Below are 16725 nucleotides of genomic sequence, written 5' to 3'. Positions count from 1 at the left end.
AAAAAAAAAAAAAAAAAAAAAAGAAAAGAAAAGAAAAAAGAAACAAAAGAAACACAAGGTCTCCAGTTCAAGTTAAACTTCAGATAAGCAATGAGTAATATTTCGGCATAAGATTATCATGAAATACTTGGGATAGACGAAATGTTATCATTTATCTGTGATTCAGGTTTATTCAGTAAAATGATAGCTCTGGACACTTGCCTCTCTAGCCTGGAGTTCAGTCCGGGATTGCTGCTTGTGAGTCATATTCTGCTTTTCAAAGGGTTTTCTCAAGTGTGATCTCGTTCCATTCCCATGACAGTGGGCCGCGGAGGCAGAGTGGCCAGTGTTGTCGTTGTCATCTTCCTCATCCTTTCCACTGCAGAGCAGGAGTGGGGTCTCGAAGGTTGTCAGTTTCCTAACTGAGATCAGAGCAGGCCTGGCTGCACAGTGTAACCCCCCAGAGGGCTTCTAAATCACTCTGTGTTTGTGTGGTGTGTATGACGTCTGCAACCTACTTTGAAACGCATCAAAAAATAAAATGGATGAGAGCCTTCGCAGAGGAATGATGGATAGATAGGTGATAAAGGAAATATAGCAAAATGTTGATCACAGAATCTAGGTGGTGGATATACAGGTGTTCGCCATGCAATCTCTTAACTGCTCTGTGTGTTTGAAAGCATCCCTTGTTAAGTGTTAGGAGGAGAAACAAACCTTGAATGCACAGGTTCCTTCCAAGACCAGTTAAGTCAGAGCCTCTGCTGGTCAGACTGTGGCAGCTATATTTTTTCAAAGCTGATGATGAGATCATCAGGGTGATGAGATCATCACAGTGTTGTGATCAAGCCCATCACGTCTCTCTGTGTCCCCAGCACCACCTGTAGGGTAAAGAAAGTGCCCTTCATCACTGGTCCCCAGCTAAGAGTGTCCTAGTTTCTGGAGGGCTGGTTGAAATAGATTCCTGGGCCCCAAGCCCAGACTTCTAGACCCAGTAGGTCTTGGGGCAGGGCTGATAATTTGCATTTTGATGTAGATACCTCTGTGAGTTCCACTGAACCACTGTGAGAAGTGCCTTCTATGCATGGTAAACAAAATGCTAGAAACATGTAAGCCACATGTTGTGTCTGTCAGCAGAGGCAGCGTTCAGTTGTGTGAGGGTGCAACAGGCTTCAGAGAGGGGCTGCCTTTATTTGAGCCTTGAAAGATGGGGGGTTTTCATTGGCAAAGAGGCATTTCCCATGAGGGGCATAGTAGCAGCACAGGTACAGAGGTGGGTAAGGGCATGATGGGTAGCTAGATTTGGGATGGAATGAAGTGGTGGGGGTGGACTAGGGATGGCCAGAGAAGAGGCAGGAAAGTTCGTGCCAGATAGATGGGACTTTGCTATGCAGGGCATTTGGATTTGTGTAGAGAATAATATGACCAAATTGCCCTGAGTATTGTTATTCTGGTGGCTCCGTGTAGGTTGGAGTAGAGGGAAGAGGTCTAAGATAGGAAGCACGCTTAGGAAGATTTTGTGAGTGTCTGGAGTGAAGGATGGAAGGTCCACATGATCCTAACACTAATAACGATGATAAAATAATGGCTGACACTTATTGAGTGCTCTCTGGGTGCCAGACAGTGCTATGTGCTTTTGCAAACTTTATCTTTCAATCTTTAAGATTGCCTTGCTTGGTCTTACAGATGAGGAAACCTACTCAGAGAGGTGCAGGGCTAGGAGTGCAAGGCTGGGTTTTATAGGAGTGCTCAGTGGTGACCAAGGCTGAGCCCGGTCAGGGAGGGTAATGGGGAGAAGGAGCCTGCGTGCCCCTGGCTCAGGGTCATACCTTTCTTCAGCTGCTGAGGCTGGAGCCAGCAGAGGTGCAGCTGGGCCGGGACCAGCCAACCTTTGCCTTCCCCACACACCTGCAGCAGCAGCAGCAGCAGCTGTTTTCCCTGTAGGAGGGACACAGCAGTGCTTCCCTTCATCCAACCCCATGAAGACCGGTGGATACCCAGTCTCTATCTCTCCTGTAGTCCTGCACTTTCTACAGCTGCCTGTAGACCACACCTGTGGGTACCTGACTAAAGCTTCTAGGAGGAAAATGACATGGTTTCCCTCTCCCTTTCCTGTTCCTGCTGTCCTTGGGGCTGAGCGCAAGACACCTGCAGCACCTTCCCCAGGACTGTTGCCTTGCAGGCGCCCACCCCTCTGGTAGGCCTCTCCTGAAGCTGCTCTGTACCAGGCAGCTTCTTGGGGAAAAGGAAGGCTGGGGGTTGGCTCCAGTGTAAGTCTGAGACACAGGGCTGCAAATAGTAAGCCTGTTGGCTGTTTTTCTGGTTTCAACTGGGCTCCATGAATGTGGCGCTTAAGGGGCTTTGGCACCAATGGCCAGGTTGAAAGAGAGATATTCAGTAAGCACTGGAGGGGCTTTGTCAGCTCTTGATCATTTTTCTATCTCTAAGAAGGGCTGCTTTTACATCCGATCAGAAAGAGCCCACTGTGCTTATCTTAAAGACCCCCTCTCCTCTATTCCCATCCCCTGACCCAGGGCTGAAGCTCTCTGTTCATTCAGCTCCATGGCCTACTCAGCTCCTAGACACTGCCCATTTGAGAGGTCCTCGGTCCATCACCTGTCCTGCCTTCCCCACCTGGCCAGACTCCGAAGGACCAGGCCCCTGCCTCGCAGGATGCATCTCTGAGGAGTGCTGCAGGTGTGCAGGTATGTGCACAGGTGAGCACCATGTGCACATTCACATTTGGGGAGTGGGTATGGGGCGGTGGTGTGGTGCTGTCCCAGCCTGGCCTTCACTCAGAACTGTCTTGCACCTGTTCATGCAGGAGAGAGGGGGCTCTCCTGGCTTGGGGCAGGGAGGTAGGGGCTTGCCAAAGAAGTCCCCTGGCTCGTGCAAGGTCAGGGGGAAGGAGGGACAGATAGTACACATTGGGCCCAGGGGAAGTGGAGTGGGGCAGAGGGAGGCAGACTGAGCCCTTGCCTGCCCAGAAAGCTGCCGCTGCCTCTGCTGCCCATATTACACCCCTGTGTGCTCCTTTGCTCTTTTCCTTTCTAGAAGTGGATGGAACAGGCTCTCACCTACAGCTTGCCAGGCCCTGCCCACTCACACCTGCTGCTCAGGGTTGGGGTTCTGCCACGAACTGGTTGCATCACAGAAGGGCTGCTTGCTGGGGCTGCACAATAGGTCTGTGTCATCCCTGTTCTCCCAGCCTCTCCTGCTCATCAGCCAGCCACCTGCAGCCTTCTCCCTCCCAGGCTGCAGTGCATGTCATGTGCCGGGAGCAGATGGGAGTGCTGTGCCTGGGCTCTTTCTCCCAGCTCCCCTCAGCCAACCATTTGTTCTCCAGATGGATCTGGGCGCTGTGGGGGATGGCAGTGCATGCCCAGTAACCCAAGACTTTGCCCTGATGAGTCAGGCAGGACACAGGTATATTCTGAAAGTTCAGGAGTCCAAGTCGGCAGGACCCAGATCACCAGGAATTGAACCTGCTGAAGAAAATGCATCACACTCCAGGGGGAAATCCTAGTGAGGTTTAGGGGATTTCCTCCTCCACCCACACATTCCACACCTACATCCTGGGTTCCGTACTGTCCTCCTTCCTGGGAATCTGCATTTCACCAAGTGTGCAGCATTGTACAACTCTGGTGCAGGCCCCAGACACTTATCTCTTCGCAGTTTTATTTATCGCACAAACAACATCATAATAGCAATGACATAAACCAAAAGGGAAAATGACACTCTCTCTGTTTTATGACCTTAACAGATGAACTGCCTTCAGTTTACTTTGTGGCCTTACAGTTCCTGCGCACATCACACCCCTGTGCCTTCCTTTTCTGTTTTCCTCTCTGGAAGAGACCAAGGGAGGCTCCAGCTCCTTCCACAACCTGCCAGGCCATGCCCATTCACACCTGGGATCTGCTCTGGGTTGGCTGAATCCAGAACCTGACTTGGACCAGTTGGGTACACTGGATTGTCTGCTTATTGGCTGGCACCCCTCAGATCACTGGGGGCTCCATCCTACTTGGCATCCCCAGATCTGGAAGCCAAAGGTAGAATGAGAGAGCAGAACCTCAACGTGGCCTGGAGTCAGGGAGGCCAGGACCCACCTGGGATGGGTGCCCACCATTCTCTTTCCTGCCCCAGACCTGATATTATTCACTCCCCAAAGAGGGTGTTAGTGTGATTTATTTCCCCCCCTGGGGAATCTTGAGATGAGAAATCTAGAAATTAGAATTTCTAGCTCTCAGATTTCTAAACAAACTATAAAGACTCTGGATCGCCTGCTCTTAGTCAGCAGAATTCTCCCACACTGTTTAGGCTCTCAGACCTCAGTTGTCCCAATCCGTATCTAGGGCAGCCACCAAGGCACGACTTGGGGAAGAGTGTTCTGGAGCGTGGAGAGGGTACAGGGTCTATGGGCAGACCTGGGCTCTTCCTGCTCTGAGCATTTGGATCTGCAGCTGCTTTCAAGGCCCCAGTCTCGTCGCCTGTTACGTGGAAACCATTGCCCAGGACTCTGAAAAGCTGAACCAGGAGGATTACACATTTGACCCCAGCATGGGAAACTTAATGGCTTAGTGAGACCCTGTCTCAACAGAAAAAAAATTTTTAAAGAGAGCTGAGAATGTAACTCAGTGTGAAGGTACCAGGTTCATTCCTTAGTACTGCAAAATAAAATAAGTGAAAAAATAAAATGGGAGCCATGGCAACCTGCCTACTGCCTTCATAGGGGATCTGATAGCATCATGGTTAAGAAGAACAGCAAGGACCCACCCAAGTAACAGGGACAAGCAGGGTCCCTGACTCCACAGCAGTCACCCTCGCTGCCCCCACCCAGCACCCTAACCACTTACCAACTCACACAGGATCTTTCTCCCTGCTCCGGGGCCAGTAGTGTCTACAGGATCATCTGGAGCTATAGTTAAATAAAGTCAAACCGTAGTACAGATAATGCAAATCATCAGGGTGTCATCCAAGAGCAGTTTTTATTTGATGAGGGTGACTGGCCCAGGCTGAGTTTTGATCACAGGTTTGTAAAGAAATGAGGACAAGATCCAGGGGAAAGGGATGGCATGCCTCACACAGGGCCAGGAGAACCGTGACTGTTCACGTCACTGTGTCCAATGCACTGGGAGCCATATTGATGAGGATGGTCATAAGTTAAAACCAGCTCACATGCTCCATGACATTATTGCGTGGCTCCGGAAAGGCTATCGTGGCTGAATTCCTGGAAAGGCAGGGGGAACCAGTAAGACAGAGCTGCCCCCAGCTGCTGGTCTAGCCCTGATCACCAGCAACAGCAGAGAAAGAAGGCTATAGTGACAGTAGGAAGAAGGCCAGTCAGATAGTGCTTGCTGCTGGAGGTCAGGGACTCTCGAAAGCTATCCAGTGTGGTAAAGTTACCCAAACGTAGTGGATCTATCAATTGATCCAGTTCGTAAAGAAGCATCTGTTGAGTGTTTATTCATTCTATTCATGATACCCCACTTTTTCATCTTCACACAAATCTGAGAAGTCATTGCTAGTACTGCTGTTGCCACTATTAATCCTTTTTTTGGTGATGGTACTGAGGATTGAACCTCACACATGCTAGGCAAGCACTCCACCACTGAGCTGCATGCCCAGCCAGTTAAAAATTTTTATTTTGAAATCAGGTGTGGTGGCTCCCACTGAGGAGGCAGAGGCAGAAGGATTGCCTGAGTTCCAGGCCAGGTTGGGCTACATAACGAGACCTTGTCTCAAAACAACAACAAAAACTCTTTTATTTTGAAACAAGGTCTTGCTCAGTTGCCCAGTCCTGATCTTGTGATCCTGCCTCAGCTGAGTTACTGGGACTGTGAGTGTGTACCACCATGCCCTGCATTAACTCTCCTTTATTATTTGTTATTTATTTTATTGGTACTGGGGATCAAACTCCAGACCTTGTGCTTGCAAGGTAGACAGCAGTACCACTGAGCTAAATCCCCTGCCCAAAGTCTCCTTTAAAGAGAATGAGGTAGCAGGGCCCAGTGACGACGAGCTGTTCCTGCTAGGTGGTGTCTACTGACCAGGTTGGGGATGCTGCCATCAAGGTAGCCCCAGGGCCCCCTGCTCAAGGTCTGTCCTCTTCTCTCACACCCAACCTGCCTTCCTAAAATGCCTTGGGAAGGCTTCCTGTGCAGAGGTGCGCCTCCACCTGCCCAGCAGGCTGTGACACTTTCTCCACCGGGCATTCAGGATGGAAGGCTCGTATTCATTCATTCAACAGACTTAGGGGCTGGACCCAGACGTGAATAAGACATTACTCTTGCCAGCTCTCAGCAGGCCTATTAATTTCTTTGCTTCTCAGCCCATGATAGATTTGGAAAACATTTTTGATCAATTACCTCAAGCAGAATTATCATCTGCCACATCTTCCTTCCCAAGGCTGGCTGCTTTGTGAGCGTCTGCACTTTCAACCATGAGTTGGCACATTATCCAAAGTCCCTTCAGCCAAGAGAAGAGATCCCCTGTCCTTTATTCCAGCATTCTATTATTCTCTCGTTCAACACATATTTCAGTCTACTACACGGCAGGTGCTGGGTTAGCACCTAGGGGTTGTGGCACTGAGCCACACTGGCATGACTGCGGCCTTTCTGGGTTTGCAGACATTAGCCAGTCAGTTCTCCCATCCTGCACTCAAGCATCCCAGGGCCTATGATCCTGTGTTCCAAGGAGCTTCCCCAGGCACAGCAAACCTAGGGCTCTCTGTGCTGCCCCAGGCCGGCCTTCCTGTCTCCTGGGAATTACAGGCTGTGGGATAGTGCCCAAGGCTGGGCCTTGGCTGATCCCTCCCTTTGGAAAGAGACAAATAATCTCCTCTCCCAAAGCCAGTTAGCACTGGTCCAGCCCTTCCTGTGAGAGTTGTCCCTGGTGGACCACCCTAGGAAGGAACCCTACTGAAAGGGCCATTCTGCTCAACCCCGGAAAGAGGAGAGATTTTTGTCATTGGAACCTTTTCTCTGCCAAGTCTGATACCTGAGAAAAACAGGAGCAATGGAAACTGATGGAGATTTCAGCCTCAGGATGTCACTTCCTAATTTGTGACCTTGAACAGGTCGCAAACATTTCTGTGCCTTGGATCCTCAGCAGTGAAGCAGGGACAATAATGCCACCTTGCAGTAACGTTGTGAGGATTAAATGAGATGTTTGTGCAGGCTTCTGATGTGTATCTGACATTTAGAGAACCCACATCATAAGGACACAGTTAGCTCAGCGCCATGCTGAAGGAAGGCTAGCAAATCTTAAAAGGTAAGGCAGGGAGGAAGTTCTTTTATTCCATACCTGCATGTCTGCAACAATGCTTTCTCCCACAATGCTTTCCCTTGACCATCAGTGTCAGCGTCACCTAAGACCTTGCTAAAGTGCTAAATCTGGAGTCCCACCCAGACCTGATGAGTGAGAAACTTGGGAAAGGGCCCAGTGGTGCATTGTAACAAGTCCTCCGGGCGGTTCTGATACCCGCAGACCATGACAACCAGTTGTCAGGGGGCCAAATCTTTTCACAGATGTGTTTTGTTTGGCTTCTGTCTCAGCTGGAGCTGAGGAGCAGCTGCCCTGAGGAGTGGCAGTGCCCTCTTGAAGGAGCTCACAGTTTTTGCTCCGTCACTTCTGTGCGTGTTGCCAGGTGTCCTTGCTGACTGCCCATTCTGGGGGCATCCGGATCTGCAGTCCCAGCTCTAGGTCAGAGGCAAATGTTGTAAAAAAATGCAAGCAGATGTACACATTAACTAATGACCACAAAACCATGGGATGTACAGAAGAGGGATTCCCTAAAGAGACAGTGACCTCCCTTATGATTTGAGATCCAGAGCATTCCCTGGGAAATAAATGTTGGTTTATAGAGCAGCTGCAACAATTCCCTGACAGTGGTGGGGACCGGACACTGCCGAGGTCACCAAGAGATATGGCTGCCATGAACTGAACTCCCTCCCAGTCCCGTTACCTTGGACAGAGGGAGGCTCTCTTGCTCAGGGCCCAGAAGAAGGACTTCAGATCGTGGCCAGATAAGGCAGTATTAACAGCAAGAAAATCCCAATTGACCTGGTTCCCCCTGCCCTTTCTTACCAAGAAATACATTTCCAAGTTTTTGAGGGGAGGGGGTCCATAAAAGCATCAGCAGCTGTTCCTCCTGCCTTTCCAATCTAAGTGGCATGGCATCTGAGGGATAGACCACTCTCCTCACTCCACTGCTAGGTCAGCTCAGGACCACTGTCCCACTCTGACTCAGGTTCATTGCTTCTGGGGAGACCAATCTGAAAAAAGGGGTGATGGAGGATGGGGGTTAGCATTGGTGCATTTCTGACTGTCCAGCTGTGAAAATGGTTTAGAGGAGAATAAAGCTGAGCACAGTGATCTCAGATATAATGAGAGGGGTGGGGCACAGACACAAGTAAATTAAGATTAAACTGAAAAGGGGAGTCCCACTGCCTCCCAAGGCCCCTTCCACATGAACACTTTGTGAGGCTATGAACATTAACACTCCTGGGGGCCGTTTGATTATCTAGGGACACGGAGATCAATTGATTTTTGGATTTACAGCTTTTTGGAAAAATGATTCCAGGCCTCTGAGAGGATCTGCAGTTTCCTTGGAGAGAGGGGAGTTGGGGAGCTGAGGAGCTGAGGGAGGCTGCAGGTAGAGGTGAGCAGCTGTCAAGGCCACGGGAGCCTTGACACGTGGGGCTAGCTGCACAAGGGGTGAGCAGCAAGTGCCCTGGGCCGAATGAGAACGGTGCAGTTTGGCCTTGACACCAGCCTGCTTCTCTGACCTCCTCCATCCTCCTCTGCCAAGACCCCCAAAGGACTTGCTTTAGTCAGAAACAGCCTGAGCCAGGATGTTCACACAGGTGACTGATTGGGGAGCAGAGAACAACCAGGATGCAGCACAGGCAGAAGCCAGTGATGCCACGAGGAGCCCTGAGCAGGATGACCTGTGCCTGGCATTTGTTACGCCTGGAGACGCAGGGCTGGGCTTTCTGTGCCTCCATCTGCCAGTGCTTGGGGATGGGTGAGGGCTGTAGCCTGGATGGGTCTGGGGATGGGACCACCCCCTGGTCTCGGGGGGGGGCAGGATACCAGCAGCACCCTCTGCACCTGCATTCTCTGCATCTCCCCTGTGAAACACAGTATTCAACTCAAGGTTCTGTACACACTTCTGAACAGGAACAGAGGCCATTGGTGCGGTGGGTAGAGGAGGGAGGTCTAAGCCTCTTCACCCTACAGTCTATACCCAAAAGCAAATCATCGCTGGGGTAATTCTTCCAAGATTAATCATATTTAAAGACTCATTATGATAAACATTCTGATAGCAAACTGTCTTGTTGGCTTGATTCTCACAGCGGCACTGTGAAACACATCTTATTATGATGATCCCCCTGTACAGAACTGTTACTCAGAGTGTTTAAGTGTTTACTTCAGATGACTCAGTTGAACAGTAAATTTTCAGACAGGGAAATAGTAAATTTCCCCAGTCATCTGGGGACTGCTGTGTTTAAGGGAGATTGCCCTTGAGCTACTCTTTAAATCGCTTCTTAACTCCCTTTCTACGCATTGGCCTTAAATGAAAAAGTTTCTCAAATGTCTTCAGTGTTCAAGACATCTGTAGATTCTAGAGGCTTACCTGGGGCTTTAAAAAAGATGACGGGGGCCAGAGATTTAGCTTAGTGGTGCTGGCAACTGCCTCGCAAGTGCAAGGTCCCGAGTTCGATCCCTGGTACCAAATAAATAAATAAATGATGGTACCTATTTCAAGGGCTTTAGAATCTAACCAGGGAGCCGGACTTCGGGCAAACAGAAAGGTTTGACTAAGCTCCAAATGAGAGGGTGAATGGGCATCATAGGGACTGGGGGAGAGAACACCTGCCAGGCAGTGTTCCACGGTGGCCTTCTGGAAAGAGGGAGTCTTGGGTCATCTGGATTCAAGCTCACTGCTAGAGTCCCTTCCTGCCAGCTGGTTGTCACTCAGACACCTGTTCCAGGAAGTGGCTCAGAATCCATTCATGAATCCATTCATACAAACCCAAGTCTTCGTAGCTCCCTCCACATGACAGGCTCTGCACTCGGCACTGGCAAGGCTGAAGGCCCCTCGGAGAACCCCCACCTGTGCATCTTTTCCCACAGCGGTGTCCACTTCTCAGTCCCTAATCCCACACTGGGATGTGTCCCTAGCACCGTGTCTACATGGGACATCACTCCACTGTTATTAAACAAGAGGTCATCTTCTTATGACCCCAGAGAGAAGAGGAGCTGTGGCAGGGAGTGTACCAGTTATAAATGTTTTGGTTGCAGGTAACAGAAAACACCACCCACAGTAACTTTAAATCCAGGAATTTACTTAATCATTTCACAAGAGTTTGGAATGTGGCTATGACTGCTGGTCCTCTCTCCCTGGCTCCAAACAGCTCAAGGATATTCTCTTGCCTGTCTCCTGCCTTGTCTCATAAATCCTGGCTGCTGGAGCCCTAGACTTCACACTCCCATGAAAGGCAGGAAGGCAGAGGGAGGGAAGGGCTGGCGCCTGCTAGTGTATTATTCTCTGAGGAGGAAAATACCTGCCCTGAATCTGCAGCAGGTTTCTCTTATTCCCAAAGGCTAGGACTATGCACACAGGCACCCCTTGCTCCAGGAGAGGCCCAGAGGCAAGTGGCTCGCCTGGGCTAGGAGCAGAACTACTTTGCAACCAGGGGCTTGCTCTCAAGAGTAATGGGGGAATAAATACCTGTGAGGCAGCCAGTAGTGTCAGCCACAAGGAGAGCTGGGCTTTCCTGTATGCTTCTGGGAACTGAGCCTCTGTCCCAAGAAACTTCTGGGTTATTCATAGTCCTTCTTGCTTAATACACCTGCTTCTCACTAGCCCTCCCTCAGAAGCTACTGAGCTACTCTATAATCCTCTCATCCATCAGTCCCTGGGGTCTAAGTCCAGGCCCCTCTCCTTCTCCCTCTATCCTTGACTCCTTCAGGAGGCCAGCTTCACCCACCTGTGGCAGGTAATAGGAGGAAGGATGAAAGTGAAGCGAGGGTGTTAATTAAATGCCAGATGTTTAGCTCCATTGCTTAATGGCTCTGTCGCCCTGAGTGGCATCAGCCTTCATTCCTCTTTCTCCCTTGCCCTCCCCATTCTGTCTGCCTTCGGATGGTCTGTCATCTAAAACTACAGAACCCAAGCAGAGTGAGCTGGTAGGAAAGGCAGCAGTGCCCACTGAGTCCTGGGCCTCACACAGGAGAGAAGAGAAAGAGTGAGACTCAGAGCTGTGGCCACATGGGCAGGGACACAGGTGATCCAGACAGAATCCAATCTAGAGAAACTGGTCTGCAGTGCTGAGATCTCAGGCTTGTACTCACCATTTATCTTATTCCCTTTCTTGGTCACCAGGACTTGACACCTGTATTTTAAAGGAGGAGAGGTTGGTTTTGGCTCACAGTTTCAACCCATAGTCAGCTAGCTCTAAGGAAGAAACCAGAAGGCAAAGGGGCATGGCAGAGGAAAGGTGCTCACCCTAGGGCAGCCAGGAAGCAGAGAGAGAAGAACACACCCTTCCAGGTCATGTCCCCAGTGACCCAACTTCAACCAGTCCCCACCTCCTAACAGCACGTTTAGCTTCTGTGCTCATCACAGGATGAATCCACGGATGAGTACAGCGCCCTATGATACAATCTTCTTCTGCACACATAAGGGTTTGGGGGAATGTTTTAGACCTAAACCGTAACACCCCACGAGACAGCACTGGGACTTTGACTCTGTAATTTTATATAACTGGGATTTTTCAGCCCACTGAGGGTGAGGGGTGGGAGGAGCCTGAGACCAGCAAGGGGTAGGTGGAGAAAGCCCTCCAGAGACCCTCTGGGAGGTGAACCCTTTGTCCAAGAGGTGGTGTGGACATACTGGTGTGGGGGAGTGGGACCAGAGAGCAAGACCAGTGGAAGAGAGATGGAATCCCGGAGGACACAGACATGTTGTATTTGGCACACACGGGGATTTCCAACAAATGCCCGTTTTAACTAATGCGCTACTTAAACATGGAGAAATTGGATGTAAATCCAGATATGCAGATTTTCTTTAAGAATGGGCAGGGCTGGGCCTGCATCCTTGCAAGGCACCAGTCAGCTGGAGAAGAGAAGGACTGGATGGCAGCTGTCTTGCCCCTCCCCATCCTCTTGGGTCCTAGGTCAACTCTCAGCCCTGAGACATCAGTGCTTGGGATGCATGGTTGATGGCCCCATGCCAAGACATGACAATGGACCGGGTGTGGGGGACGCATGACAAGGAATGCTGCGGTGTGGTCAGGATACCTGGGTGGACGTTAGCACTGTTAACAGAGCAGGGTATGAGGCAGGAGTAGGGTAAGGAAGAAAGCAGGCAAATTTGTCCAGGGCAGGTTGTACCAGTGATACATGGGTGACATAATGAGGCCACATACATGTGGCCTGGAGTCCAGAAGAGAGGCCCTGGGGAGCTGGAGGACTGATGGGAGGGGGATGGTGGCAGAGGCCACGCAGGAGCAGCCAGAGTGAGAGAAGAGGGAATTAAGAGCAGGACCTTGGGAGCCCTACATTTGGGAGAAAGAACCAGAGCAAGGTTAGGGCCAGCAAAAGAGGCTGCAAGGGACCTGAGAGGGTGGTGACGGAGAAGTGGGTACCGCATTTACTGCTGCTCTGGTACTTTCCTCCATAGCACCTGCTTTGAAGCACCGAAAGGGTTTTTGCAGAAGTCCATGCGGCCAAGAGTCAAGTGCAGCTAAAGCTCTTTTTCCTTCCAGCCCCATGTCTCTGCCCCATCCTGAGACGCTACACCTGATCCCCCCAATGACATGAGCTCACCCACCCACATCGCGGCATGTAGACCTCTTTCAGGAGCCTTATCTTTAATAAACTGAAAATGAAAATCCTTGTCCCCAATCAAAAGTTTCACTAATCAGCCTAGAGGTGACCCGCTAGGTAAGGGATAGCCCGGAATATTCTCTCTTCAGCCTCCACAAGTGTAGGCCAGATGCAGCTTCCAACAGGGCTTTGGAGCTGGCTTGACTCCTTGCTTCCCCATCGTACCCTGCATCTTGCCTCTGTAGCCTTGATTTGTGTGTGTATGGAAGGAAGGTGAGGTGGCCATGAGGATTAAATAGGATGACTCGTGTGTGGTGTGTGTGTGTGTGTGTGTGTGTGTGTGTGTGTGTGTGCGCGCGCCTGAGCCTGACTCCTCAGGAGTCTGAGCCTGTCTCCTCATTCAGCAGTCCCTTCTGTCTCCCTGCGACACCAGCAGCACAGAAGGCAATCGGCAGATGTTACTGGTCGCACTTCGTTTCCATAGATTTACAAGCATCCCAGTATGTGTTACTGAAAAACTGGGTGTGAGTGCTATTTTAAGAACACAGCGGAATTCATTACTCGAAGAAGCTTTTGGGAAGTGAACACCAGTTGCCTTTGTATACCTTTTGTGCCGGTGTTCACGGATTTGCTGCGAGAGTGCATCTCGCCAGTGTGTTCTGTGTCATGACCTCCCGTTGCACTTTGTGGCTGTCCTCTTTCCCATGGGGACAGACATTCTTGCCCCGTCCTGTCCTGTCCTGCAGTTTCTGCATCTCTGGTCCTCTCTCTTCACTGCCCCTCAGGCTGCATGCCCATGGTCCCTGATTTTCACTCCATCATGTCCTTTTTTCCCCTTCCTGACATTGTGTGGCCATGAATTGCTGGAGACATTTACGGGCTCCCACTCCTCCTCGGAAATTCAGCCCCCATGGCTCTCTGGATGTTGGGCATGATGTGTTTGCCTCAGAGGATGCCTGAGTGGGGTTCCCTGTGGCTTCAGTCCATCTCCTGTTGCCCCAGGCAGATGGCCATGGTGTTGAAGGATGGCCCTGGATGTGTGCCCTGGGGCTAACAATGGGAGAATGATGGGTAGGAGAGGCAGAAGAGCAGCCACCTTATCCCAGGATCCTATGACTGTGTCACCTTATGTGGCAAAAGGGATTTTTCAGATTAATTTGGTTAAGGACTTGGAGGTGGGGAAATTTTCCTGGATTATCTGAATAGGTCCAGTGTAATCTGATGGGTCCTTAAAGTGGAGAAACGTTCTCAGGTGTGGTCCGAAGAAGAGGTAGCTGTGGGAGATGTGATGATGCTGGCGTTGAAGATGAAGGGTGGGCGACCTCAGCAAGCTGGAAGAGGCAAGAAATGGGACTCTACAAAACCTCCAGATAGGGCCAGGGATTTAGCTCAGTGGTTCTGCTGCCTGCTTCACAAGCACAAGATCCCGAGTTCAAACCCCAGCCCCCCCCCAAAAAAAACAAACCCCGAAAACATTTCCAGATAGCAGTGCCGCCTGCCAACATACTGATTTCAGCCCTCTGAAACACAGGATCAACTTCCAACCCACATAACTGTGAAATAATAAATGTACATTGTTTTAAACCACAAGATCTGTGGTAATTTGCAATCTCAGCAATGAGAAGTGAATCCAGTGGGAAACCCATAGGCCATTGGGAGGTCTTGCTTCATTTCGTTTGCCTGGCTTGTCTTGTGGATACGTACAAGTTCTCCCCTGCAGTGAGTGGTCCATCTGGTCCCTAGGCCTGTGTCTCTTGGAAGTCTGTAGCTACATCCATGTCCTGTTGCCCCAGTCAGATGCCCGTGGTGCGGAGGGACTGTAGGGGACTTATTTCACTCTCTGGTCAGGGGCAAGTGCGCTCTGGAGAGAGTGTAGGACTGGCAGTAGGTGCCAGACTGAGGTGAGGACATAGAGAAGCCCCCCACCGTCACCTGGGGGTTCATCAGCACATCTTAGTCCCTTGTATTTTAGGAGCTCTTCTTTAAAAATCGCGATAGCACATATATAACATAAAAATTGCAATCAAGCTTGGTAGTCTTAAGGGCACTCACATTGTTGTACAACCATCACCACCATCCTTCTCCAGAATTCTGTGCCTTCTGCAAAACAGAAGTTTTTTGTTAAGTTATTGCTCTTTGTGAACGATAACATCCCCTTCTCTTTTCCCCATCCTAATTTCTTTTTCTATGGATTTAACTGTTCTAGGTACTTCATATAAATGGACTCATACAGTATTTATCTTCTCATGACTGGCTTATTTCACTTTGCATAATATCCCCAAGGTTCGTCCATGCTGTCACATGTCAGAAGTTCCCCCCTATTTCATGCTGAATAATACTCCATAGTATGTGTACATCACGTTCTGTTTGTCCGTCTGTCTGTTGATGGACATTTGGGTAGCTTCTGCCTTTTGGCTGCTATGGACCATGGTGCCATGACATGGATAGCTCATTGATGCGGTGGGGATGCCCACAAGCAACTGCTGGATCACATCGGTAATCCAAGGTTTAGCTTTTTGTGTAACTGCCACACTGTTTTTCATGGTGGCTGTACAATTTTAACCTTTTTTTTTTTTGGTATCGGGGATTGAACTCATGACCTTGTGCTTGCCAGGCAGATGCTGCACCGCTTAGCTACATCCCCAGCCTGTTTTTTAACCATTTTTTTTAAGGGCGACATTAAATGCATTCACACATTTGTGCGACCACCTCCCCTCCATTTTTTTTAGAGCTCTCTGAGTGACAGGATAAACTGTGTGTTGAGGAACCTTGCTCAGGAGAGTGAGTAGAAACACATCATCCACAGAGGTTTGTGTTGAGCAAGTGGAGTTGTGCTGGGAAACCCAAAACAAATCCAGGCCTTTTGCTGGATTTGCATCTGTTTTTGAGCTAAAAGCATGTTTTCCAAAGCACTATCCATTTTACCCAGACACAGAATATCTGATAGCAAAATATTTTCATAGAGAGCACCAGCCCATAGGGAGGAGATGGGAGACTGCTTTAATGAATAGATAAGCGGGTGTGTGTTTGGCAATATCCTCAGCATTTAATTCCAGTAATTAAAATAGACAAGTCTCCTTTGTTTTCTTTTGCCTTGCAAAAACAATAAAAAAAACTGCAGAATATTTGAGGAACAGGAAATAAAACTGTTCTCATCTTGGTATCATCATAGTGCCACCAGCACCACTCCCAGTTGTGATACTGATCTGTGCGAGGAATCAGGCAAACGCGCTCTCTGCCCTTTTTCTTCCAGCCACATTGCAGCCCCACGAGGCAGGGGCCTGGTAGTGATCACGGCCTCCCTTAGCAGGCTCTCTCCCTGTGCCTCTCCGTGCCTGTTCTTTCCAGCACAGCTGCAAACACATCCACACTTGTTAGTTTTCTAAACTGTATTGTGTTCAGTTCTGACCTTTAGTTAACTCTGAGGAGCAAACCTGAGCTCCATGGTCACAAATGCAGAGTGATTATAGACTGCACTTAGTAGATTTTCCTGGAGTGGCTTGGGCTTCACTTGTAAGGCTATGTCAAATAATGCCATTTTCTGGATGGCTAAGTCCATACTGGCACACTGAGCCCAGCGCTGAAGCCCAGCTGCCTGGGTTTATATGTGGCTTCTATCAGTTTGACTTTTGGCTTGGTCCTTGCCTCGCTTTCCCAATCCATGAAATGGAGATAATAGTATCGACACGGTCACTCTGTGGATTAAATAGCATGCTCTAATGAACACAGAACATTGTCGGGTACCTAGTAGAGTTGTTCTATCACTGGCTAGCTCAGGTCCTTGCTTTACTGATAATGGACAGTGTGGATTTACAGGCAAAAGCTTTCACTGGCAGGTAAGAGAACATAAGGACCCCCGGCTTGAGTCCTAGCTGGAGGGGGCGTACTCGACAAGACAAAGAGCAGCAGGAGTTC

The 16725-nt window shown here is 49.7% G+C and overlaps 1 protein-coding gene across 1 annotated transcript in view; it reads left to right on the top strand.

The window, feature by feature from the left end:
• Positions 1-2611: 2611 nt before the first annotated feature.
• Sema5b (semaphorin 5B) overlaps positions 2612-16725 on the top strand; it is a 60157-nt gene continuing 46043 nt past the window's right edge. The window contains exon 1 of the mRNA XM_033768065.1: positions 2612-2681. The gene's annotated coding sequence lies outside the window, so the exon portion shown is untranslated. The remainder of the gene's footprint in view (positions 2682-16725) is intronic.

This window comes from Fukomys damarensis, unplaced genomic scaffold, assembly GCF_012274545.1.
Source record: "Fukomys damarensis isolate Sample0158 unplaced genomic scaffold, DMR_v1.0_HiC HiC_scaffold_24, whole genome shotgun sequence".
In the NCBI taxonomy this organism is placed as follows: Eukaryota; Metazoa; Chordata; class Mammalia; order Rodentia; family Bathyergidae; genus Fukomys; species Fukomys damarensis.
This window is presented reverse-complemented; position numbering and strand designations above follow the sequence as displayed.